We start from the raw sequence: 26,615 nt of genomic DNA on the forward strand, positions 1-26,615 counted from the left end.
AAATTTTACAATGGAAAAGGACACAAACATAGGGTTAAATAAGCATTAGCTCACTCCCTTAGAAAAAGTGTTTCTTTTGCTCAAATTCTTGAACACAAAAATGTGCAAATCAAGACCTTTTGTTTCACCCATTTATTATTTTTAATGATGCAGTGCAAATAAGCAATGCTTGGATCTCATGAGAGCCCCAGACTTTATCTTCTGTTAAGTTGTTGTAATTTATGGATAGCATTTAACAAGCTCACTGCAGGCAAGCAATTTATGATACTCAATTCCTGTCATAACTGTTACATGTTGCTCAATTGTGTCTGATTGCTAACCATGATGAATGATTGTTTTAATAAGAAGCCTTAACGTAATGAACTGCATTCAATCTTTTGCAGCCAAGATGCACAAGGATATTGATCCTTGTGCTCTTTCTAATACTAGGTTTAGATTTGAGACATAAACTGAGTCTCACAAGTCAAAAAAAATGTTTGAAACAACACACCAATGGATCAAGCAATCCATGTCAATCATATGCTAAAATATAGATTAGCTAGGTATGTGTCCGGAGGGAATCATAAAAATTTGTACGATAGCTAATAGAAATGGTTCTGGCTGGTAAATACCGAGCTTATTATTGTAGCCCACGATAGGATCACACAGTCCTACTGGAACTATGTTTCAAGTTGCACATTTTTCCTTTTAGATAATACACAACCACTGGGGTGATGGCCCTGATCACCACACCAGGACACAGATATGGAACTCAGCCTAGTGCAATACATGAGGAGCATTGATCAATTAGCAAGCATGGAAAGCATCCAGGAGATTTATAATAACTTCTAATGTATTTCTTGCTCCTGACTGAAGTAGGCAAAACTGTGATGAAAACCCTTCTGATAATTCTTAAAATGTTTGTAGAAACTCAAGAGGGGTCCCAAATATGTGGGTAAAGCTTCTTAAATGGGACACAGAAAATATCTCCGAGTTCCAGAGTTCCTGAGACACGGCTGCAGGATGGTCAGGATTGGGAACTAAATATACCAGGTTATAAGGTCTACAGGAGAGATAGGGAAAATGGAAGAGGGGGAGGAGTAGCCGTAATGATTAGAGATGAAATCAATTCAATGATAAAGGAGTAAATAACGAGGGGTAAGCAGCCAACAGAGACCTTATGGGCTGAATTGAGAAATAGGAAAGGATCTAAGACTATAGTGGGAGTTGTGTATAGGACCCTTGGCAGCAGCTCTGAAGTGCTAGATTGTATAAATGCAGAGATTAGACAAAGGTATAATGGTGTTAATGGAGGACTTTAACCTTCACATAGATTGGGAAAAGCAGACTAGCAACTGTCAGAAAGGTAGTGAATTTCTTGAGTGTGTCCAGGATAGTTTTCTACAGCAGTATGTCCTAGAGGGGGCAAGCCATACTAGATTTAGTAATGAGTAATGAACCAGATTTAGTTAACAGCTTAACTGTGCGTGAACATCTATCCAATAGCGATCATAACATGATCGAGTTCAAGGTAGCGTTTGAAAGGGGAAAAAGTGAATCAGCTGCTAAGATTCTAGACTTGGGTAAGGCCGACTTCAATGGGATGAGACAGAGACTGTCCACAGTACACTGGGCAAATCTGTTAATGGGTAAAACGACTGATGATCAGTGGGAAATGTTTAAAGAAACATTTAACGTGATACAGAATCGGTTTATCCCCCTGAGGGGCAAGAAAAACAGCCATGGACAACTAAAGAGGTAAGGGACAGTATAAGATATAAGGAAAGGGCATACAAAAAGGCAAAAAACGGCACAGATCCTGGCGAATGGGAAAGATACAAAGATCAACAAAGGGTCACAAAACAGATAGTAAGAGCTCCAAAAAGAGAGTATGAAAAGAAACTTGCAAGGGATATCAAAACCAATACGAAGAACTTTTATAGTTACATTAGGAAAAAGAGGGTGGTCAGGAGCAGTGTTGGCCCCTTAAAAACTAAAAGTGGGGATATTGTCATTGACAATGGGGAAATGGCGGACATGTTGAATCATTACTTTGCGTCAGTATTTACAGTCGAAAAAGAGGATAGTATGCCGGAAATCCCAAGAAAACTAATATTGAATCGGGGACAGGGACTCGATAAAATTAACATAAGTAAAGCAACAGTAATGAAGAAAATAATAGCACTAAAGAGTGACAAATTCCCTGGACCAGATGGTTTCCATCCCAGGGTTTTAAAGGAAGTAGGTGAGCACATTGCAGATGCCCTAACTATAATCTTTCAAAGTTCTCTAGATTCAGGAACTGTCCCTCTGGATTGGAAAATTGCACATGTCACTCCGCTTTATAAGAAAGGAGAGAGAGGGAAACCAGGGAATTATAGACCAGTTAGCCTAGCATCTGTTGTGGGGAAAATGCTGGAGTCTATAATTAAGGATAGGGTGCCTGAACACCTCGAGAATTTTCAGTTAATCAGAGAGAGCCAGCATGGATTTGTGAAAGGTAGGTCATGCCTGACAAACCTGATTGAATTTTTTGAAGAGGTGACTAAAGTAGTGGACAGGGGGACGTCAATGGATGTTATTTATAGGACTTCCAGAAGGCATTTGATAAAGTCTCACATAAGAGACTGTTAGCTAAGATAGAAGCCCATGGAATTGAGGGAAAAGTACGGACTTGGTCAGGAAGTTGGCTGAGCGAAAGGCGACAGAGAGTAGGGATAATGGGTAGGTACTCACATTGGCAGGATGTGACTAGTGGAGTCCTGCGGGGATCTGTCTTGGGGCCTCAATTATTCACAATATTTATTAACGACTTAGATGAAGGCATAGAAAGTCTCATATCTAAGTCTGCCAATGACACAAAGGTCGGTGGCATTGTAAGCAGCGTAGATGAAATTACAAAGGGATATTGATAGATTAGGTGAATGGGCAAAACTGTGGCAAATGGAATTCAATGTAGGCAAATGTGAGGTCATCCACTTTGAATCAAAAAAGGATAGAACAGGGTACTTTCTAAATGGTAAAAAGTTAAAAACAGTGGATGTCCAAAGGGACTTAGGGGTTCAGGTTCATAGATCATTGAAGTGTCATGAACAGGTGCAGAAAATAATCAATAAGGCTAATGGAATGCTGGCTTATATCTAGAGAACAAGAGTACAAGGGGGCAGAAGTTATGCTGCAGCTATACAAACTCCTGGTTAGACCGCACCTGGAGTACTGTGATCAGTTCTGGGCACCGCACCTTCGGAAGGACATATTGGCCTTGGAGGGAGTGCAGCGTAGGTTTACTAGAATGATACCCGGACTTCAAGGGTTAAGTTATGAGGAGAGATTACACAAATTGGGGTTGTATTCTCTAGAGTTTAGAAGGTTAAGGGGTGATCTAATCGAAGTTTAAAAGATATTAAGGGGAACGGATAGGGTGGATAGAGAGAAACTATGTCCACTGGTTGGGGATTCTAGGAGTAGGGGCCACAGTCTAAAAATTAGAGCCAGACCTTTCAGGAGCGAGATTAGAAAATATTTCTACACACAAAGGGTTGTAGAAGTTTGGAACTCTCTTCCGCAAACAGCAATTGATACTCGCTGAATTGCTAAATTTAAATGTGAGATAGAAAGCTTTTTGTCAACCAAAGGTATTAAGGGATATGGGCCAAAGGCTGGTATATGGAGTTAGATCACAGATCAGCCAAAATCTTATCAAATGGCGGAGCGGGCTCGAGGGGCTGAATGGCCTGCTCCTGTTCCTATATTCCTATATAATATTGCACGAGGAAAGACTGAGGGAGATACGAAGCTCTTTGGAAAGAATGATTTAGGTAGGAGACAGCATGATGAGACTTATTTTCAATACAATGATGATTCAGAGAGGAGGATGGGTAAGTAGGACAGCATATTTGTAGCTTTTAAGGAACAGAAGAGGAAAATTCAGGACAGCACTAGCCATACTAGTATTGATAAGACAGAAAGAGACTGTTTTAGCCATTGCAATATGAGAGAAATGGACGTTCTGTGCATGGAGGGTGTCCAATCTTATAACACCATCCCATGGTTAATCTTCATCATATATTGGGGTTTCTGTAGAATAAGGATATTTAGCTGGTACCAAATCATTAAGAATCAAAGACAGATTTAAAGGTTTCACTTGGAGGGATAGCAATTGTATATAACAAGAGCAAAACTATTGATAAGATAACAAAGTAGGGGAGTTATACTGATCTCGTAAGCCCAACGGAAAAATTGCTCATTAAGAAAGGAAACCAGTTTATTAACTAAAATTATTGATAGGGACATGTTCAATTAAACTTTCCTTATATGGAGTTGTATTTTAACTTTTGCATTATCTCATGATGCAGAAATGTGAGAATGGTCATGTAGCCGAGGTGAGAGAAATGTATAAAAAGTGGCAGACTGTAATGAGTTTTTGGATTCGTAAAGGCCTAAGATACTGACCTCAGAATGTAATACGTTTGAGTCCCCAACCTATCCATGACCTGGTGCGGTTGTAAGTATGATGTTTTAAATGTATGTTTAAGTACTATTGCATGTACTAAATGCCAAATAAAGTATTAATGCTGACCTTAGCCTATAATAACTTTATTGAGAAGCAGATAGAATATTTAACCGTAAATAAAAATCTTCCTCTAACAGTGAGCTTTCAGCACTATTCGTGCTATCAATAGGTGGCTCAACTGTGGGGGTGGGGGGTGGGGGTTGGAATTCCAGCTAGCTGGCTTAGGCTGCCACGGCAACCGCCAAGATGCTGTAGTCTGCAGCTGAGCCCTCTCGGGCTCCAGTTCCTAGAATCTCCGACCACAACCATCTCAAGAGCCCTCACCTGAGGTACAGCAACCCTCCAACTCCCATGCTGCAGTCACTGAGGGAGCACCCCATAGGAGCACTAGATTAGTTAAGAAAGCACAGAAGACAGGTTCTAGGGGCTTTCACCAGGATGAATATTAGTACTGTGATTTGTATGGGGAATTTGGAAATTACAAAATGCTTTATGAAATCTGTGTGTCCAGAATGTGTTCAGGGAGTATCTAGTGGGTAGCACATATGTAGGGGAGACTATCTTTATAAGGAAGAACAGCTACTCAGCTATTACTTTTGTAGAAGTGCCGAGTGGATGATCCATCTCGGCCTCCTCCCAAGATCCCCACCATCACAGAAGCCAGTCTTCAGCCAATTCGATTCACTCTACGTGATATCAAGAAACGACTGCTGTATCCAGTGCACTCAAAGGCTATAGGCCCCAACAACATCTCGCTGTAGTGCTGAAGTCTTGTGCTCCAGAACTAGCTGCGCCTCTAGCCAAGCTGTTCCAGTACAGATACAACACTGGCATCTACCCGACAAAGTGGAAAATTGCCCAGGTGTGTCCTGTCCACTAAAAGCAGGACAAATCCAATCCAGCCAATTACCGCCCAATCAGTCTACTCTCAATCATCAGCAAAGTGATGGAAGGTGACGTCAAAGGTGCTATCAAGCGGCACTTACTCACCAATAACCTGCTCACCGATGCTCAGTTTGGGTTCCGACAGAACCCATACTTGGCTCCAGGCCTCATTACAACCTTGGTCCGAACATGGGCAAAAGAGCTGAATTCCAGAGGTGAGTTGAGTGACTGCCCTTGACATCAAGGCAGCATTTGAACCGAGTGTGGCACCAAGCAGCCCTAGTAAAATTGAAGTCAATGGGAATCAGGGGGAAAACGCTCCAGCGGCTGGAGTCATACCTAGCACGAAGGAAGATAGTAGTGGTTGTTGGAGGCCAATTATTTCAGCCCCAGGACATCGCTGCAGGAGTTCCTCAGGGCAGTGTCCTAGGTCTAACCATCTTCAGCTGCTTCTTCAAAGACCTTCCCTCCATCATAAGGTCAGAAGTGGGGATGTTCACTGATAATTGCACAGTGTTCAGTTTCATTCGCAACCCTTCAGGTAATGAAGCAGTTCATGCCCGCGTGCAGCAAGACCTGGACAACATCCAGGCTTGGGCTCATAAGTGGCAAGTGACATTCGTGCCACACGAGTGCCAGGAAATGACCATCTCCAACAAGAGAGTGTCTAACCACCTCCCCTTGACATTCAACGGCATTACCATCGCCGAATCCCCCATCGTCAACATCCTGGGGGTCACCAATGTCCAGAAAGTTAATTGGACCAGCCACACAAATACTGTGGCTTCAAGAGCAGGTCAGAGGCTGGGTATTCTGCAGCGAGCGACTCATCTCCTGACTCCCCAAAGCCTTTCAACCATCTACAAGGCACAAGTCAGGAGTGTGATGGAATACTCTCCATTTGCCTGGATGAGTGCAGCTCCCACAGCACTGAAGAAGCTCGACACCATCCAGGACAAAGCAGCCCACTTGATTGGCACCCCATCCACCACCTTAAACATTCACTCCCTTCACCACTGGCACACCATGGCTGCAGTGTGTCCCATCTAGAAGATGCACTGCAGCAACTCGCCAAGGCTTCTTCAACAGCACCTCCCAAACCCGTGACCTCTACCACCTAGAAGGACAAGGGCAGCAGGTTCATGGGAACAACACCACCTGCACAGTCCCTTCCAAGTCACGCACCATCCTAACTTGGAAATATATCGCCATTCCTTAATCGTCGCTGGGTCAAAATCCTAGATCTCCTACCTTCCAGCGCCGTGGGAGTACCTTCACCACATGGACTGCAGCGGTTCAAGGCAGCTCACCACCAACTTCTCAAGGGCAATTAGGGATGGACAATAAATGCGGCCTTGCCAGCGATGCCCACATCCCATGAATGAATAATAAAAAAAAATGCTCTCTTAATTGTCCAGTGAGAATATTGCATTATTTCTCTATAGAGATCATTACTAGGGTAAAAAAAGCACGAGTGTATACAATGAACTGATACTAGACATATTAAGAATTTTTTTTAAAAGCTGAACAATCCTTTAAAATATGGATGATGTCCACTGAAGATAGTAAAGGCAGCTGATTTAATGAAGAATTATTTTTGTCATTCTCTTAATGTGAAGCATTTACTGTATTCTTCATGATTCTGGCCTTTAACCACATAACCACGATTTTTCTATATTGTGCTATATTAGTGTTTGTGATAAAGTGGGGCATTTTGCTTTTGTCAGCTAAGTGATATTTTCATGTGAAATAATTATGCTTTTTAACACTGGAATGCTTGCAAATGTTCCATGGAGTGGAGATTTTGTGCATTGAGGGTGTGAAATCTTACAGCACCATCCTCCCTGAAGTAATATATTTTTTAAACAATTAATGGAGTTCCTTTATCCATTTGTTAATTATGCATGTGTTGTGTGAAGGAACTACATCCTGAATAAAATGGTGCGATCGTTTGATATATTCTTCTGGGGAAAATGGCTTCCAATTACTGGCTCTTCTTAATTCATCCTTATACACAGTTTGTAAGGCATAACTTTTTTTAAAACTATATAACCTCTATTCACCACAGGGACTCAAATATACAGGACACGAATCTCTAATTTACAGTGGACACATCACTCTGTTACACGTAACCTTAGCAACCACATGTTTTGTGCAGCATTATTGCACACAATTCGTTTTCCCTCATCATTCCTGGAATCTAACTCTACAAGTAACTTCCAAGTCAAATTACCATATACCATGACAGTATAATTTTGATAAAGCCAAAATGATTTGAAAGATGATTAGGACTATAATAAAAATATCTTTTAAAGATATTTGGTAATTATATCCATTCAGGATCCAGTTGCAAAAAAAAATTAAGAAGACTTCCGCAAAGCTTCTTAATCACTTCATCATTAGATATTTTATCGTCAAATATCTGCAATTATATTATTTTTATATTGTTTTAACTATCAATAAAATTAAAGATAATTACAGTGTTTGGCCGTTTATTCAGTCTGATCCAGCCTCTGAAAAATTTGATAATGTTGAAAAATATACACTTGCAAATGGGAAATTAATATCGCATTACAAATAATCTGTGTATTTTTTAACATTAGCAAGGAATGTAATATTTTACCTGAGATAGTCATGTGTAGAAATTGCTTCAATAAATTTGCTCTATTACAGCAATGGACTGTTGCATTTAGCTGCAGATGAGCATGGTAAACATCAGAAACTGCACTCCACGCCCCAGACTACCTACAAGCAGCACCACAGAAGTTTTGTTAGTTTTTACTTAAATGTTAAAATGCATGGAGCAAATTAATAGATGTTTAAGGAGTTGTTTATATCAATAAAGCTGTAGAGGATGGAATATATTTATCCAATTAGTAATTGTGAGCTTGACACACTTTCAAAGTAGGAGGGGTAGTCATTCAATAATTGAGACACTATGCAATTACTTTATCAGGTAACTGTTAATGAAACATTAAAAATTAGAGCAGTGGGAAGGCAAGTCCTTCTAGTCCTGAATCCAAGTGCGAATTTCAGAAAGAGAGGAAAGAATTAAGGAACCAAGAGGGGATGAGGCTTGGAATGTGTAAAAATGGTGAACAATTTAAATAGCAAAGCAAAGAGTAAAACAGAAAAGGCAATTTCTGGGGCTACCAATGGGGACTTAAAAGAGGTCTTTTTCCAACTAAATTGAATGTAAACAACTCTCTACTTTTGCAAGTAGACTGTAAAGAAGCAGTTTATAGATCAGTGTCTTTCTCGAATCCCTCTTTATCACAGCCACCATTAAAAATTTACATAAAATCTCCAAGTTGACAATGTCTTGCTGTATCCCCATGTGTTAAAGGTATGATCAGGCCTCTTAAAGATTAAAAAAAAGCAGTTAACTGGGAAAGGATCTGAGTATGGCATCTATTGTATGTGGGTTATTTTTCCAGTATTCACAAAAGAGAACAGTAAGTACATTTCAACTCCTCCAGTAAAAACTATGGGGATGCCAAATCTAAAGTGACATATGATATTGTTATTAACAATTACAGAAATTAAGAGATAATTAAGCCCTTGGAACTGACACTATGCATCAAAGCATGTAAAAGAACATGAAGGAGAAAACAATGGGAGAGTTGACAGTAATCTCAGAGACAGGGGTCTGAGGTTACTGCCATTGAACTGGAAAAGGGATATTGTAACATCACTGTTTAAGAAAGGGTAGAAGCATGACCCTATATACTACATACCTGTTAACTTTGGATCACTTGTAGGGAATATATTGGAGACCAATAATAAATGATGCAATTCAGGGACATTTGCCTAAATGGAACATGATAAATGAGAGTTAGCATAGATTTAGGAAGTATGAGTCATGCCCGTCAAACCTATTGGATTTTCTGAAGTTGTCATGACTGTGGAATAGGGAGATGGATTGCGTATTGTATATTCCAATTTCAAGAAGGCATTTGATAAGGCCCCTCACAGGGAACATATTAATATAGATACATTGGACCCGATATTTACGGGGAGGACAGGAGGGAGTAGGTGTCAGTGTTTACAACCGGGAAACCTGGAAATGCCGGGAATGGAGAGGTCCGGATGAATTTAACAAATTAGCAATTTTTTACTCCATTGCCCTCCCGGTCAGATTGAGAGGCTGGCTGCCGAACGGAAGAGCCAGCGGTAGAAGAGCACAGCTGGAGATCGCGGGGGATGATTCCCAGCAATTGATGAAGATTGCAGCGTGATTGGGGGAGGGGGAGCTTGGAGAGCGGCAGCAAGGAGGGAGGGAGAGATCGCGGTGGAAGATTTGCTCGAACTGCTGGGGGGAAGCACTTCCGCTCCTCCTGGCCCACAAGCAGTGCTAGAAAAGCACCTACCTGTTGTATCTGGCAGCTCCCACCTCCCTTTAGCTGTCGGCTTCCCAAGCCCTGGGAAACCCGGCCCGCAGCCGTTAAATTCAAATGGCTCCCAAAATCTGAGGAATGGAGCCTCATTTAAATATTATAATCACAGACCCAGAGTTGGTTACTCGGACGCCCCCAAACCCGCCACAGTTAAACCAGGCATAGTCGCATTCTTGGTAGGTTGGGGTCCGGTTTCACATTTTTACTGATTTAACCCATCCCTCTCCCACCCATCGTGGTGGGGGGGGGGGGGGGGGAGGGTTAAAATTCCCCCCATAGAATTAGGGGGAGCTAGTAAATTAGGGAAAAAAAGCAGTTGGTAAGTGGAAAGCAGAGGCTTTTAATGAATGCAAGGATTGTACAATTTTCAATGGTAGCGAAAAGCTTTGTCTGTAGTGTTTACAGCTAGACATCAAAAACAGGCAGCAGCATCCTGGTCCAATAACATTACAAGTGGTAGCATAGTGCTCCAGTGATGTCACATCCGTTTTATAACAACTGATCCACTGCTCTGGATTACAGGTAAATGGAATAGAGGGCAAAAGCTGTTTGTCATTCCTTAATTCTATGTCTTTCTTAGAACTAAATCAAAAATGTTATTTTGGGGATTTTATACTGATTAAAATAATCAACCCCCAATGAGAAAGATCTAAGTTTTCGCCCACAAATCCACATGAACAGGAAGTGATGTAAATATTAAACTGAGGGCGAAGTTCTTTCTGGAGGGTAAAAATAGCTCCGAGTGGCAATCAAGTAACCAGGGATTCATTTGAATGTTCAAAATGCTCATTATTATGGCCCATCCAATGAGGAACTTATTAACTTCCAATTCCATTCAAATATATATGATAATCAAGGCAATGAACATCAAAATAAATTTGACATTTTTAGCCAAATCTTTTAGTACAGTATCATTATACAAATGGTGTACTATTTTGTATCGTTTGCTGTAGTTGTGGAAAATATTAACAGTTTTGGTAAAAACTGTTTAGTTTCACAGCAGTATACTTTAGAATAATGTAGAAGATTCTGGTAGGATTTTAAAATGTTATGAGGGCTTTTAGGTTAAACAGGTAAAGTTCTGGTAAATTATAGCCCTAATTTAGTAAGAGATCTGTGTACAAATACTGGAAAATGTATGTATTGTGATCAGTTCAGCCTGGCAAAGAAAGAAAAAAATTCTCATCTTGAGGAAGTTGCTAATCTGACATTTACCCTTTGGTACAGGACTAGTTCTTTTGAGGACCTCCACAATCAAATGGCCAATATTACAATGGCCAAAATCTTGATGGAGTGGGGCATCTCGCGGAGTGTGCCATTAGTTAAACTTTTTCCTGCACCCTCCAGCTCGAAAAATTTTTGTCCTGGAAGTTTTTGGAAGTGCGAGCTGATAACAGCACAGCAAGGGCAATGGGGCATCTGAGACCTTAGTGGATGACAGGACCAAACAGTCTCTCTCCTTAACCAATGAGATTTAAGGATTGAGAAAGAACCAGAGGAACAAAGGAAAAGGAGAGTGAATTAGAGTGGGTGAATTAGGATCAAATCAGGGACAGAAAGAGAAATAAAGAGATTGAAAGTAAGATTGGATTGAGAGAGAGAGGAGAGAGAGAGAAGAAAAAGGAAAAGTAAAAAAAAATTAAAATTACATGTAAAATTTTTTTAAATCTCGAAGAATTTACTACATGCAGAAATAAGACTCAACAGTTCAATAGTTCCCTTTCTGGGCCGAAGAAATTGATTGGCATTGCATTAACAATTATCACGTCATTAAAAGGGTACTTACGTTGTTAAGTACCAGCTCTAACTTTCTGCGGTGAGATTAATTCGAGTTTAATATGCAAATCCAGAAAGTTCTTAAAAATAACGGGGAGGTTAAGGACGAGATCCCATTTGTGCAAGGCAAATGGCAGAGCGGCGTAAATCCACCAGCAAGTCATGACAATTTGCAACTCAAAACGTTTCTCTTCTTCGCCTGAACTTGCTGGCTGATTTGTGCATTAATAACTGTGTGCGTCATAAACTCGTCATTACTTTTCCAGCAAGATTTGGGCTATATAGATTTGCATCATAAACTTATTTAGTAAAAAAGAATCACATAAATAGAGATTGCGACAGAGCTCTAGGTAATATCAAATCGTCTTAGCCTGATCGGTCCTGTTCTCACCCAAAATTCATGTGATAACCAATAATAAAAGAAAGTGTAAACTGATGCAATCAATAAGTTTTCATTATTTCAAAAGAAAAAAAAATCACCTCACTGAATTCAAATCGGTTTCAAGATAGTATCAATTCATTTGCATTGCCTCTATAATAAAAAGACAACATGATTGCAGAGTCCCTTCTTTGCTAACTGTTTGGTTTCTGGTTGCCCCTGGCCTAATCAGATTGCAGAGCCAGAGGGAAAACATGGCCATAACAGTTGGGGACTGGTGACCCAGGGAATGGGAGACTTGAGTGGCAGTGACAGTGATAATGACTGTGGCAGTAAGAGCAGGGGGTGGATATTGCAGGAGATCAGTGAGCTGCCATCCAGGACCTTGGAGCAGGACCACGGTAAACATCAGAAACCATGCACCAGACTACCCATAGGTATTGCTCCTGGAAAGTCGAGCAATTTTTCTCAATTTCCTGTATCTTTAATCTGAACTTCATGTCTTTACATCACAGCATCTTATTGAATCAGCAGAGAACTAAAATATGCTGCCTAGGACATGGCTGAGAGAAGTGCTGTTGAGTGAGAGTCACAGAATTTCCTTTAATTTTCTAACAAGAATACAGTGACTTATTGATGTTGACACATTAAAACTGCCACCAGCTGTGTTGTGGAAATACCTAGTTCAGTGTGGGGGTCAGGAGCCTGCAAATCTAAAAGGGTTTAAATAGAGAAACTGTTATTTTAAATAAATGGGCATGTTTTGAGAAAGAAAATTAGGAAAGACTGATGAAATTGGAGTTCCCTATCAGAAGGTGACATTTCTGGAGGCAATTAGGATGGCACATAATTAATGGAACTGTTTTCCCATATGTTGTACTGTTGACTTAAATATGAATAATGCTGTTAAAAATTCTATTAGAAAGATGTTATAAAAACATGTGTACAAGACTCTCTCCCATACAATACTTCCTTTTTGATGATTTATATAGTATACTGAATATTCTTAAAATGTATTCAAAGCAGCCAGCTAACAATGTGTGTTGAATTAGCACAACTTAATCCATATTATTGCTTTTAATTGGAAAACAAGAATCTACAGATCTATTACAACTTAATTTGTCTTGATGCAAAGGCTAAATCTGGTTTAAATCTACTTTTCTCATAACACAACCCCAAGGCTTGGAAAATGTGCTACGGATAAGTCTCAATGGCATGAATCAAGCAGGTGTGCACAGTTAGCTCTCAATCAGAGTCTATTATTGTTGAAAGTTTTCTTAACTAATAATATATGGAGTCTATTTGCACTGTAGTTATTGAACCATTTTATTAACCCTTGATGTTATACACAACTATGGGTGTAATTATTCTGTCTGGTAATATTACCATTTAGTTACCATTTAGAATGTTTATCTCAGCAGTAGCCCAGCTCTTGGCATAATTACTACAAAGTTGATTAAACAGGACCATAATGCATTGAGGCACAACAAATAAAATGTTAATAAACCAATAAACGAAGGCAAAAAATGATTAATATTTTAGGAGTGTCATAAAATCCTAGAGCTGCACCTGAGGACTGAACGATAGAAAATGTTATCCCACATCCAAAGAAGAAGCAAAACATGAGCCAAGACATTATAGACCAATTAGGCCAATATCCATTGTAGGGTAACTAAAAAGCCACAAGGAGTAGTCAGCATGAGTGCAGCATCAATAGACCATACATTAATCTACTGGAATTCTTCAAGGAGGCAACTAAGCTAATGGATGAGGACTATCCAATGGACACATACTTGGATTTTCAAAAGCTATTTGATAAAGCTTTATTTGTGAGACAATTTCAATAACGGTTAAGGCACATGGAATTAATGATAAATTAGCTTACTGGATTGAAACAGATTTAACCATAACCCAACGCACAGTATGCCACATTTTACAGCAAAGAAATTGGTGAGCTTTGTTGAAGCTGTGCTGCCAATGAGCACAAGCCTCCTTAGAGGCTCAAAAATGTTGATGGGTCCCTTGCAGGAGTTCACATGTTTTTACCAACTCCAGCCTTGTGCTGAACACACCCATTTAAAATGGATGCACGCTAATCCTTGGTCTTTGCCTCCTGAAGTTAAGATTCTTAAAACGAGGTTACTGATACAAAACCTATTGCAAGCTTACGGGTTTTTCTCTCTTAGCATTGGTTGCATTTGCTCCCTGCATTAGTTTTTGTAGTTGTAGAGTAATATTTCAACATTTTCATTTCTTCAATACTTTTCTACAGTACTGTTGTTTGATGGTCTAATTCAAATTACAGCAAAGTAGCAAGCATGGGAATTTGTTTGGGTGGTTCCAATAGCACTGCAGGATCTGGATGAAGAAGATGTTTTCATGAAGGGGTAATCTGCAGGTGCAACAACACCTGGGGCAGAAGTCATGGTTACAAACCTCACCATACCCACTTGGACATATCAAAGAACACCTGTCTTCACCATCTTTGCTTCACAAGTTGGCCTGTCATGGTGCTTTGCCATCTGCTGCAGACTGACTTACAGGTAATATCTGTATAAGTACAACTCTCCTCATAGTGATTAAGTTTGGCACAGCATTAAGGGTTTTTGCTAATGGATCCATCCAAGCCACTGCAAGAGACATCTGTCAGATTAGCCAGTCTGCAGTACATACATGCAGCAAGCAAGTGGCATACACAAGGTTTGTAAGAATAAACACCACCATTTCCTTTGTGGAAAGGGGGCATCAGTTCAAGAAAGATAACATTGTCACTAAATGGCAGGGTTCCCAAAAGTTCAGGACATCATAGGGGGGCCCATGGGGCATCAGTCCTCCTCATACAAACTCCATGGCCTACATGAACAGAAGGGGATTCTAGTCCATTAATCTCCAGGTAGTGTCTGACCACAGAAACATCGGGGAACAGGAGGCAATAATTCATAGCGAGGAGCCAGATGTGGTAGGGATAACTGAAACATGGCTACATAAGGAACAGGACTGGCAGTTAAATATCACAGGATATAATGTATTTAGAAAGGATAGGGAAGGAAGAAGGGGGTGGGGTAGCTGTACTAATTAGAGACAACATAATGGCATTAGAAAAAAGGGACGTAAGTAGTATTAAAATAGAAACAAAATCCATATGGATTGAGACAAAGGTTAAGAAGGGATCGGTCACATTAATAGGTATATTCTACAGACCACCTAATAGTGGAAGGAAAGTGGAGGAAGAAATATGTAGATAATCTATGAAATGAGTAAAAAAAAAAATCGAATAATAATCATGGGAGATTTCAACTACCCAAAATAAACTGGCAAGAAGAGGTAGGGAAAGGAGAAGAGGGAATGGAGTTTTTACAGTGTGTACATGACTCCTTTCTTACCCAGTATGTGAGAAGCCCAACAAGAGAGGAATCACTGCTGGATCTAGTAATGGGAAATGAATCAAAACGGATGAGAGAAGTAAGAGATGGGGAACATCTAGGCAATAGCAAGCATTACATAATAAGATTTAAAATAATGACTGAGAAAGACATAAGTAAGACAAAGACCAAAGTAATAGATTGGGAAAAAGCTAATTTTGAGAGGATGAGAATGGAACCATGGCAGGTAAACTGGAAAAAAATTAACAGACAAGGAAATAGAACAGCAGTGGATAATATTCAAAATGGTGATCAATAGAGTTCAGGAGAAATATATTCCTCTAAAAAGCAAGAACAAACTAGCCAAAATTGAAGCACCATGGATGAATAAAGAGATAAGGGTAAAATTGAAACTAAAAAAAAGGCATACTCCACGTACATAAATAATAGAGAGGATGGCAAAATGGAATAAAGAGGTTAGGAAAGAAGTAAAAAAAAAATTAGGAAAGCAAAGAGGAACTACAAGATTAAATTATCAAGGAATATAAAAAGAAATAGTAAAGTATTCTACAGACACATAAATAACAAAATAAAAATCAGAATAGGGATAGGGATAGGGCCATTGAGGGATGCACAAGATAAACTCACAGGCAACGACAACGAAATGGCAGAAATATTAAATAGTTATTTTGCCTCCATATTTACCAGGGAGACTAACAAGGTGGGCAGGACATTCGAAGAAGAGATCGAAAAAGATATTAAAACACTTAAGATAGAAAGGGGGAGATAATTGATAAACTAATCAAACTTGGGGAGAATAAGACCCCGGTCCAGATGGACTGCATCCACAAATATTAAAGTAAGTTAGGGAGGAAATAGCAAAGGCACTATTATACATATATAAAAATTAATTGAAAAGGGAATAGTGCCAGAGGACTGGCGGACACTAATGTTATTCCTATAGTTAAAAGGGGAGATAGAACAAGTCCAGGAAACTATAGACCAGTTAGCTTAACGTCGGTGGTAGGAAAGATAATGGAATCTTTACTCAAAGATGTAATAGAAAAACATCTAGAGAACAAAAATATAATAAAGAATAGTCAGCACGGATTTCAGAAGGGAAAGTCATGCTTGACCAATCTTACTGAATTCTTTGAAGAAGTAACAGAAAGAATAGTCAAGGGTAATGCAGTAGATGCAATATATTTGGATTTTCAAAAGGCCTTCAATAAGGTACCACACTGTAGACTCATGGCTAAGGCCAGAGCATGTGGAGTCAGGGGGCAGGTAGCAGAATGGATAGCCATCTGGCTACAAAACAGAAAACAGAGAGTAGGGTTTAAGGGTAGCTACTCAGTCTAGCTAAAGGTGGGAAGTGGTGTTCCTCAGGGATCCGTGCTGGGACCACTGTTGTTCACAATTTACACTAACAATTTGGATTCAGGAATCGGAAGCACAATTTCAAAATTTGCAGATGAAACCAAATTGGGGGGTGCAGTTAATACAAAGGAAGAATGCACCAAAATGCAAAAGGACATTAATAAACTGGCAGAATTGGCAAGTAATTGGCAAATGAATTTCAATATAGTTAAGTGAGGTGGTGCATTTTGATAGGAAGAATAAAGAGGCCACATAATGCTTGGATAATTAGAGTCCAATGGGATAGAGGAGCAAAGGGTCCTAGGGGTACAGATACACAAATCACTAAAAGTAGCAACACAGGTTAATAAGGCCATAAAAAAAGGCAAATCAGGCACTAGAGTTAATTTCTAGAGGGATAAAATTGAAAAGCAAAGAAGTTATGTTAATCTTGTATAGAACCTTGGTTAGACCACACTTGGAGTATTGTGCACAGTTCTGGTCTCCATGTTATGAATGGATATAGAGGCATTAGAGAGAGTGAAAAAAAGATTCACAAGGATGATACCAGAACTGAGAGGCTATCATTATAAGGAAAGGCTGAACAGGCTGGGGCTTTTTTCTCCAGAAAAGAGAAGGCTGAGGGGTGACCTGATAGAGGGTCTTTAAGGGAAAATGTTTCCATTTGTGGGGGAGTCCAAAACTAGAGGTCATAAATATAAAATAGTTGCTACTAAATCCAATAGGAAATTCAGGAGAAACCTCTTTACCCAAAGAGTGGTAAGAATGTGGAATGTGCTACCACAAGGAATAGTTGAGGCAGATGGCATAGATGCATTTAAGGGGAAGCTAGATAAGCACATGAGGGAGAAAGGAATAGAAGAGTATCCTGATAGGGTTAGATGAAGTAGGGAGGGAGGAGGTTCCTGTTGAGCATAAACGCCAGCATAGACCAGTTGGGCTGAATTGCCTGTTTCTGTGCTGTAGTTTCGATGTAATTATGCACATAAGAAATAAGAGCAGGAATCGGCCATATGGCCTCCTGAGCCTGCTCTGCCATTCAATAAGATCATGTCCGATCTTCGACCTCAACTCCACTTTCCTGCCTGATCCCCTTAGAATTCAAAAATCTATTAACATGAATTTCCATTATCCAGGAAGCAACCATGATGCCTTCATTCTGTGGCAGTGTATGGTGCCTGAATTATGTAAAGGCTCGCAAAGATTGGGTAGGTGGGAGCTAAGAGATCAGGACTATCCTCTGCAGCTACGGTTGTTGACCATATTAAGAAATCTCCAGCCAGCAAATGGAGATAAAAAGAGGCATATGCCTCAACCAGAATTACAGTAGAACACACCATAGACATGCTGAAAAAAAAATTCTACCATTTGGGTTGTTTCTCTATAGTCTAGTAAAAGTTCCCAAGATAATCACACACTGCTGCACGTTGCATAACCCTGTAATACGAAGAGTGAGCATGCAATGTGGTGGAGGGGAGGTCCATGTTGCAGCAGAGGAGGAGAAGGTAGACGAGGAGGAAATGAAGGAAACAGAGGTGCAGCCTGGAAATTTGATGTGGAAGTTACTGTTTCATAATGTCTTACAGTAATTGCCAGATCCAGCTCCCGCAGAGAAATGAAACACCACATATTATAACCAGAAAAAATATATGGTACATTTCCATCGACTCTAGCTTACTGCAATTTTACTCCTCACTACTATCAGCTATTACCTCAAATTGGCCCTTCCTAAACAAAAACTGTCTATGCTAAGGAGGAACAAAGGCCTAGAAATTTGTTGGCCCAGTGCCCATTTTACAGGCACCATGATGGCAATAGCAGTCTAATTATAATTAGGGAATTCCACATACCCTGTAAAGTCCACTGGGGTCAGCCACGGAGGTTCCCAGTGGCTGCAATCACAGCATGAGTTCCAAGATCTTCAGACCATGAATTTTCAGAGTTATAGTGAATGACAAAAGATATAAAAGTAACAAAAGTGAAAGGGCAAGGACCATAGCGTAAGGACAACACTAACACTTAAGAAAGTAAAAGTAAAGACCAGGAAAATTAGAAAGTAGTGACTGGGTGACAACAAGCTTGGCTTTTATAAGCCTGATGAAATAAATTAAGAGATTATGTGACGTGTTTTGATTTGAACACAATGGGGATGTAGGAAGGAGAAAGAGCATGTAGTATGATATATTTGGAGCTGAGAAGGATTAAAAAATGAAATAAAAGGACAGGGACCTGGTAAACTTTGCCGTTAATGGGGGAGTCACTCGCATCAATAGAGCGATTTAGATGAAAACAGGCCCATGAACAAAGCTTTATAAGAAGTCATATATTGGTAATTTATTTAAAGTGCACGGTGTCAGACCATCAAAATTGAAAATGCCCAATTCAGTGACAGGTGGTTCACCAAATCACTCAAGAGTAGTGTTCCAGACGTGTGTGACACAATTAATAAGAACAACATTGGAAAAGCCATGCTGAAAACCATACTGGTGACCACAGATTAGGCCAGAACTTTCAATGTGATGGATAATTTCAACTTAATAGTAGTTTCCATAACTTTAGAAAGTACTGATCAGGAGCAAAAGGGCAGTAGTTAAGAGGGTCAAAAAGATCAACTTTCTTAAGGATAGGATGAAATTTCTAAGAAGGAAAGATGGACTAGAAGAAATAATTCAATATCTAACAACAGAAAATAGGTAAAAAAATTAAAACAGGTCACAAATCATTTTGCAACAAAACTATTGTTTTATGTCTCTGCTTTTTCAATGTAATGTCCTTAGAATTCTATTGTAGAACTGCAAAATGGTTATTACATTCTCCTTGAAGTACGAAGAGAAAGCAAATGACAGCAATGATTACTAATGAAATTACTTTGATTGTAAATTAAAAGTAGTGATGAGATCATGATGGCTTTCAGTCTTCAGTCATAATAATTTTATCAGTAATCCTTAACGCCCTCAACATTATTTTCAATTGATTGAGACCACAGTAGATATATTGGGGGAGAAATTTAACTCGCGTTGGTTTTCGGCGCAAAATGGGCAGTGCGATTGGAGCGTGTGACCGATGATGTTGGCAAGAGGCCTGAGCCAAATTTTGCATCGGGCCTCATTTGAATGAAATTGGTGAGCTCTGGACACCAATTGGGCATTCTGATTCAGCTTACTGGTCGGCACCAGATGAATTCCATCTGGCTCCTGGCCAAGCCAGCCCACAGATAGGTCTTGGGGAAAGGAGGGGGGTAAGCCGGGTCAGTAGCGGCTCTCCGTATTTTTGTAGAGCCAGGAGGAGCACTCCTGCTCCTACTGGTTCCACAGAAATGTAACTTCTAAAAAGTTTTGCGGCCATTTCTTGAAGCGGCCTCCTGCGGTCCCTTTAAGGATCGCTGGTTAGGCCGCTCAAGGCACGGTACAACTAGGCGGAGCTTGCATGATGTAAGCTTTGCTCATTTGTATCCAAATTTTGCATCTGAGTTCTATGACCAGTGTTAGGACCTTGACTTGCATATGCAAGGCACCGAACGCCTGTTTTAGGCGGACGCCCTGGACACATGCAAGGTGCTTGCTTCCAGTATAGTGACCAACTTACTTACAGGACAGATTGAGTGCAAGAGGTCGCCACCCAAAATTTACAGGCCCAGCAACCAGGTGAATTTCTCCCCCGTTATTTTTAAAAACCAAAGATGGCTGGACGCCATTTAATCTCAAGGGTTCAACATGACGTCCATAAACCACTCAGTCATCACTGTAGTGCTTTACAACAGCAGTTGAACCCTTGATTAAACTACAGTCTTAATACTCATAACCATCCACAGTTTGACATATTTCATATCTCTGCCTATGTGTCTTTACATATTTATTGCATCTGTACTTGTCAGCAGAGTTCTCTTGTGAATTCATTTGTACAAATTGGGTTAGTCTATACAATGATATCAAATTATATTCAGATTACTTTCTTCCAAAAAAAATCAAAAATTAATCTTGGTACAATATACATTGCAGACTCTCTTGTGACTACTAAGTGACATCACACTTGTAATGAAGTAGTAAAGGTTTGTTTTTCCTGTGTGTGAAAAGTCACAAATCACTAACACCACAGATGTGAATAACATGTGAAAAGCTTCCAACAAGTCAAAAAAAATCCATTAAGTACTGAGAATGAGATATTCATAATAAACAGAAAGCTGCATTTTTAAAGGTGGTGAAGAATAGGTGTAGGTTAATAATTGATAACTAAAGTTCAGAATCACACTCACCTTCACTGCAGTCAATTACATTCCTGAGAAGTGATGAAATCATGACAGCTATCTAAAATAAAATATTTCTCCTCATTTTATTTCAATAAAAGAACAGGTGACAGAAATATTTCTCAATTCTTATGCATCTCATTCTAAATTTCTCATTCTTTCAGTGTTCAGCCACATCAGTACAGTCAATACTCCTGGGCATTTATAAAAGGATATTATAAGATGAAGTAATAAGTTTATGTAATATAACGAAGATATGAACCAATTAAACGCCTATTAATAAAAATAGCTCTACAATACCCCACTTGCTGGGGTTTGATTGGTCCATGATAAACACTTGACTTAGTCCATTCCATTAGCAGGGACCAAATGAGATGTATGTATGTACTCAAACCTTACTCCTAGCAAAAGGAGAGGCTCAGCCAGCTTCCTGGCTCCTGTATCTGGGTTTAGGTTTAGGTTTCCAGTCTCACTCTCTTCTGTTTCTGTCCACCAATCTCCTCCTCCCAACCTCAGGTTGCTGGTTATCTCTTCTCCAGCCTCTTTCTGAGCCAAAAGTGTGTTGGCTTTTTTTTTTCACCTGCACCCTCCCCACTTTGACATATATGAACTCAGAGTAGGTGGGTGGGAGAGGCAGGAAGTGTGAAGCAGACTAACTAACTGCCTGAGGCTGGAGGGAGGGGTGGCTGATTTCCAGACTGGGGGGGAAAAAAGCAAACAACATAAAAGGTGCAGGAACCAAGAATAAAGAAAGGCTGGGGAATTGGTAAATATGAAATAGAAAAGGAAGAGAAAGAGAAGCAAGGAAGGATAAAGGGACAGGGAGGAAAATGAAGAGGAAGACAAGAAAGAGGAAAGAATCTTTGTCATAGAAGAAAGAAATGGTAAAGTTTTTTGTTAAAAAAGAAATGGGACAGAGATTCTATAAGAATGAGTGAATGTTAACAAATGGATTCGGGGACACAATTTGCATGTTGTACACGATAGAGAACCTGTGTGACTGGCTGCTTCAGTGGGTCAGAGGATGCAATACATCACGGCTATTTCATTCCTACAGCAGCACGGCTTCATTCTGATAAAAAAAGAGCCATTAGGTCAAATTCCAATCAAATTGGCAGGTGCAAACTCAATGCCAGTGCTAGGAGCCAGTGTCTTTACTCTATTAGTGACAGGCCTAGGAGCACAGCTATGCAGAGTAAGTCTTAAAATAGCACATCTGTCAGAATTACCCAAACTCCCTACCAATGTCTAACAAGTGAGCGATACCAGGACTTAGCAGGATGGTCCAGACATAGAATCACAGAAGTTTACAACATGGAAACAGGCCCTTCGGCCCAACATGTCCATGTCGCCCAGTTTATACCACTAAGCTAGTCCCAATTGCCTGCACTTAGCCCATATCCCTCTTTTCCCATCTTACCCATGTAACTGTCCAAATGCTTTTTAAAAGACAAAATTGTACCCGCCTCTACTACTGCCTCTGGCAGCTCGTTCCAGACACTCACCACCCTTTGAGTGAAAAAATTGCCCCTCTGGACCCTTTTGTATCTCTCCCCTATCACCTTAAATCTATGCCCCCTCGTTATAGACTCCCCTACCTTTGGGAAAAGATTTTGACTATCTACCTTATCTATGCCCCTCATTATTTTATAGACTTCTATAAGATCACCCCTAAACCTCCTACTCTCCAGGGAAAAAAGTCTCAGTCTATCCAACCTCTCCCTATAAGTCAAACCATCAAGTCCCGGTAGCATCCGAGTAAATCTTTTCTGCACTCTTTCTAGTTTAATAATATCCTTTCTATAATAGGGTGACCAGAACTGTACACAGTATTCCAAGTGTGGCCAAGTCTTGTACAACTTCAACAAGACATCCCAACTCCTGTATTCAATGTTCTGACCAATGAAACCAAGCATGCTGAATGCCTTCTTCACCACCCTATCCACCTGTGACTCCACTTTCAAGGAGCTATGAACCTGTACTCCTAGATCTCTTTGTTCTATCACTCTCCCCAACGCCCTACCATTAACGGAGTAGGTCCTGGCCCAATTCGATCTACCAAAATGCATCACCTCACATTTATCTAAATTAAACTCCATCTGCCATTCATCGGCCCACTGGCCCAATTTATCAAGATCCCGTTGCAATCCTAGATAACCTTCTTCACTGTCCACAATGCCACCAATCCTGGTGTCATCTGCAAACTTACTAACCATGCCTCCTAAATTCTCATCCAAATCATTAATATAAATAACAAATAACAGCGGACCCAGCACCGATCCCTGAGGCACACCGCTGGTCACAGGCCTCCAGTTTGAAAAACAATCCTCTACAACCACCCTCTGTCTTCTGTCGTCAATCCAATTTTGTATTCAATTGGCTACCTCACCTTGGATCCCGTGAGATTTAACCTTTAGGTAACAACCTACCATGCGGTACCTTGTCAAAGGCTTTGCTAAAGTCCATGTAGACCACGACTACTGCACAGCCCTCATCTATCTTCTTGGTTACCCCTTCAAAAAACTCAATCAAATTCATGAGACATGATTTTCTTCTCACAAAACCATGCTGACTGTTCCTAATCTGCACAACATTTGCTACCCTCCAATCTTCAGGCACCTCACCTGTAGCTGTCGATGATTCAAATATCTCTGCTAGGGGACCCGCAATTTCCTCCCATAACGTCCTGGGATACATTTCATCAGGTCCCGGAGATGTATCTACCTTGATGCGCATTAAGACTTCCAGCACCTCCCTCTCTATAATATGTACACTCAAGACATCACTATTTATTTCCCCAAGTTCCCTAACATCCATGCCTTTCTCAACCGTAAATACCGATGTGAAATATTCATTCAGGATCTCACCCATCTCTTGTGGTTCCGCACATAGATGACATGATATGATCCTTGGGATGGCAAAGCGTTCATGAAACAAAAGTGAGCAAAGATGCTTCAAACCCTTTACCTTTTATCTGCAAATAATGCTACAGGGCATCCTAGTATATCTGATTTACAAACAACCTATGTGCACATTTCACAGTGAACTGCATGAATAAATTCCAATCAGATGAGGCAAGTGAAGCACTGCCGTACCTACAATTTTCGGCGTGCTGCACACCAGGGACGTGTAATTGCAGGTGTCCCTGAACCAGTCAGGGGGCCCGAGCAGATCCTCAGCTTCTAATCAGTAGCAGCACCGGCTACATGCACTAGGATTGCTTCACCGACGGACTCACCCACATGTAAGAGCCCCATGTAATGCCTTCTAGACGGGACACGCTACTCACGTTCTGGCCCCCCGCCCCTCTCGTCTCATTCATAATTTACAATCACTAACAATGCAATAAGATTCATTTTCTGCAATTTTGAGGAGAGTTAAGGGTAGGGAGTAGCACCCAACCTCCCTGTGAGTTTTCTCCCTCCCTCCATTCCTTATAAGGTCAGCGATGGGATTATACAGGAAGAGCCCGTTACCGTGTTAACACACTGCCTTAGTTAAGCATGTGTAGCTGTGCCTCACCTGTCAAAAAGGTCACCAGTCGCCACAGATTCCAATGATGTTAAATTTTAACGCCAAGCACCAATTCAATTATAGCAAAGTAAGCTTTAAAGGGAACCAGAGGAGGCCCATTGTTCAAATAGGATGAGGAAATAGTAATTGTTTAAAATGTGAAAGAAGGAATGGTGATGTAGTGGCACATCCTACTGAAGTGCCAACATGCAGTGTCACAGAGTTCTAATTAACGCCCATCCCTGCTGTACTGATGTAGAAAGTTGCTGGAGGGGGTGGGAGAGACAGAAAATCAGAAGCGATGCCTGTAACATCATTGGCCTTGCAAAGGGTGGACAGAGGTTCCGCCCCTTACAAAGCTGACAGGAAAATTCCAACAACTGTGTCCCTGCCGTTTTCCGGTGGAAACTTCTCCTCGTGTCCGGCGGAACTTCTGATTCATTCAGGGGCCTACTTGTCGTGAAATTGTAAGTGCAATCAAGAAGAACACGTTGCTGCATGTAGCAACCAGAGCAATTCGACTCACTGTGTTTGCAATTAAAATTATAGCAAGCCAACTGGTCAGCGATTCTACAACATGCCGATTTCCCCAATTAAATTTGTCAGGTGCTGTATTCTATTCCATAGCACAGCAGTGCGACACCAACAGTTTGGCAGCAAAGTCTTTCCTGGAGGTAGGAGTAATCACTGATGCTGTCGTACCAGCCTCCACTCAAATAGTTTTTTTTAAATGGCCTCATACACAGCCACAAATCTAACCAGCTGAGGTACAAGATAGGTATCAACAGGGAAAGCATAAAAGGAAAATCCCCTAACAACAGGAATACAAGACAAGCAAACAACAGCAGCCAGCCTCTCCGGGAAGGTTTCAGGAGATATAGATCAGTTAGAAACAAGTCTAGAGGAACAAACAGTGTTGCTATGGAAGCACAGACCATCAGCAAAGAGAATGCAGAGTGCCATGGCCAAAAGTAAGGCAGATTCAACTAGTACGAAATTATTTTCAAAAGAATATAAATAAAATTAATGAGTAAGCTAAAGAATGCAGCAGTTTTTTTCAGTAGCTTACCAACTAATGTAAACGTTAGCAGCTGCACTCTAGAGGAACTGCATTTCCAGTAATTAGACAACCAGGAAGCTGCATTTGTTCACATTTTAATAGAGGAATATTCAGATAAGAATCCTACAATTTCAAACAGATTTACACTATATATAGCTAGCTAACAAATATAAGGGGATATCATCCATGATGTTCATGGATTGTGGAGAAATAGTGTGTTGCAGTTGTTAGACTCGAATTTTTGGAGCAAAACCAGACGGAGACGGAACTGCTGACAAAATTAAAGTTTATTAGAAAGCTTTGTGCACAAAGGGAGAGTGGTAAGCTTCCTCAAGCTCACACCTAACTCTCAAAGGAACATCAGCACTACAAGCATGTTTAAACCTTTCAATAAGCAACACCCACCTGCTGTGAAAGGTGAGGGTACATGTTTACGTAACTACAGTGGGTTTCATTGGGTGGTATAGTCTGCCACTCACTTGTCAGGGGCTACCTTGGGTCGTCCCATGACATTAAACATCTCACATTCCTGAGGAGGACCCTTATCAGTAAACACATAAGTCCCAGACATTGAGACTGCACGGGGTATGTGAGGATAGGATTGGCTAATCATTCTTTTATATATATATATATCAGGTTAGGTGAGGGGAGGCTGGAGGTTTTGGATTTCTGTTCACAAGCCTATTTTTCCAGTCCAACACGGTCTTTGCTCCCACCCTCTTAGGGCATGTCCAACCCTGATGAATCTTCCGAGGTTGGGCTTAATTTTATATTCTGTTGATCTCCTACCATTTAATTTATCAGTTACAAGGAGCTCACAGATTTGGGGGTGTTACATCCAGTTTAGCTGCAGGTCAATTATTCCGGGCAAACCTTGGGAAGAAGACTGCAGTGCAGGTTTATAACGAAGCACTGGCAAGGCAGAGCCTCCAGACTTTCCGATTCTGAAATGGAACCACTGCTGCATTGTGCCTTTTGACATTCCAGGGTACCTTTCCAATGGGAAAGTGGTACAGTGTACCTAGCAGGAGGTGATGCAAGGTGTCACTGCAATCTGAACCATCCAGCAGAGTCAGCCAAGTTGAGGCTACCTACCTTATACCAAGTAGTTGGGCAAAGTATGTAGGT

General features: G+C 40.5%; 1 protein-coding gene across 1 annotated transcript in view; it reads right to left on the reverse strand.

The window, feature by feature from the left end:
• scg2a (secretogranin II a) overlaps positions 1-24,563 on the reverse strand; it is a 93,723-nt gene extending 69,160 nt beyond the window's left edge. Inside the window, exon 1 of the mRNA XM_067994681.1 lies at positions 24,437-24,563. The gene's annotated coding sequence lies outside the window, so the exon portion shown is untranslated. The remainder of the gene's footprint in view (positions 1-24,436) is intronic.
• Positions 24,564-26,615: the final 2,052 nt, after the last annotated feature.

The sequence above is a fragment of the Heptranchias perlo genome, chromosome 13, assembly GCF_035084215.1.
Source record: "Heptranchias perlo isolate sHepPer1 chromosome 13, sHepPer1.hap1, whole genome shotgun sequence".
NCBI lineage: Eukaryota > Metazoa > Chordata > Chondrichthyes > Hexanchiformes > Hexanchidae > Heptranchias > Heptranchias perlo.